Genomic DNA, 1610 nt, shown 5'->3' with positions numbered 1-1610 from the left:
CAGAAACCCACAGAAAGGGGTCCACATCGCCCTCTGGAGGGCAAACCCCTGGATCCCAACAGTACCCCCCCCCCCCCTTAAGGGCGGATACCAGACGCCCAAAAACAAAAAAACCCAAAAACAAAAACAACCCACCCAGGGTGGGCGGAGGGGGAAGCAGGCAAGGAGGGCCAGGTACAGAAACAGAACAGAGTCCAGAAATCAAAACAACCCACCCAGGGTGGGCGAGGACAGGGAAAGTCTCAGGTGGCCGGCCGTGGGGCCGGAGGCAAGGCAGAGTATCAGGTGGCCGGCCGTGGGACCGGCAGCAAGGCAGAGTCTCAGGTGACCGGCCGCAGGGCTGGAGGCAAGACAGAGTCTCAGGTGACCGGCCGCGGGCCGGAGGCAAGACAGAGTCTCAGGTGACCGGCCGTGGGACCGGCAGCAGGGCAGAGTGTCAGGTGACTGGCCACGGGACCGGAGCAGAGGCAGACACTCCAGGGGCCGGAGTCTCAGAAGCCATAGGGACCTTGTAGGAGGACGCCACCTCCACTTCAGCAGGAAGCACCGAGGGAAATGCCGCCTCCGCTTCTGCAGGAAGCTCCGAGGAGGATGCCGTCTCCGCTTCTGCAGGAAGCTCAGAGGAGGACGCCGTCTCCGCTTCTGCAGGAAGCTCCGAGGAGAACGCCGTCTCAGCTTCTGCTGGTCTGCAACAGGCTCAGACAGGGCCGCCCACTGCGGCTCCGAATCAGGAACACAGGAAACCGCTGACTGCGGCTCCGAATCAGGAGCATCGGAAACCGCTGACTGCGGCTCCGAATCAGGAACACAAGAAACCACCGACTGTGGCTCTGAATCAGGAACTGAAGAGGCCGCCGATTGCGGCTCCACATCAGGAACACTGGAAACCGCCGACTGCGGCTCCGAAACAGGAACAGAGGAAGCCGCCGATTGCGGTTCCGAATCAGTCACACCGGAAACCACCGACTGTGGCTCCGAATCAGGAACTGAAGAGGCCGCCGATTGCGGCTCCACATCAGGAACACCGGAAACCACTGACTGTGGCTCCGAATCAGGAATCTCTGGAAGACACAGAGCAGGCTCTGGGGTCTCCAGACGTCTCAGAGCGGGCTCAGGGGTCTCCAGACGGCTCAGAGCGGGCTCAGGGGTCTCCAGACGGCTCAGAGCGGGCTCAGGGGTCTCCAGATTGCTTAGAGCGGGCTCAGGGGTCTCCAGACGGCTCAGAGCGGGCTCAGGGGTCTAAAGACGGCTCAGAATCTCCAGCCATCAACGGAACGACACCATCCAGGGTGGTTCCTTGGAGTCAGTCGGTCCCTCCTCAAACATCGTCAGGTATGTCTCCATTGAGTCTGCTGGGCTAGTCTGTTGGCCGGATTTTTCTGTCATGATCAGGTAGGTTTTACTAGCCCAGATGCAGAACTCACAGACACAGAGGCAGGATAAAGTCCAATATTTATTGGAAAAACACAGGTTTCCGGCCTGGGAGGCAGATAAGACAGAGCAGGCTAGGTTCAGGTACAGGTTCAGGTTCAGACTTACAGGTTCAAACAGGCAGGGTGGCTCAGGCTTGCTACCATGGCACGGACAGTTCAGTTCAACAATCCCGCTCA

General features: G+C 59.6%; 1 protein-coding gene across 1 annotated transcript in view; it reads right to left on the bottom strand.

The window, feature by feature from the left end:
- Positions 1-1610, bottom strand: part of LOC107083980 (chromosome unknown open reading frame, human C4orf22) — a 120106-nt gene that overhangs the window by 31883 nt on the left and 86613 nt on the right. The gene's annotated exons all lie outside the window — the stretch shown is intronic.

The sequence above is a fragment of the Cyprinodon variegatus genome, unplaced genomic scaffold (genome assembly GCF_000732505.1).
Source record: "Cyprinodon variegatus isolate N-32 unplaced genomic scaffold, C_variegatus-1.0 Scaffold89, whole genome shotgun sequence".
Taxonomy (NCBI): domain Eukaryota; kingdom Metazoa; phylum Chordata; class Actinopteri; order Cyprinodontiformes; family Cyprinodontidae; genus Cyprinodon; species Cyprinodon variegatus.
Note: the sequence above shows the minus strand (reverse complement) of the source record. Positions and strands in the feature narration are given on the sequence as shown.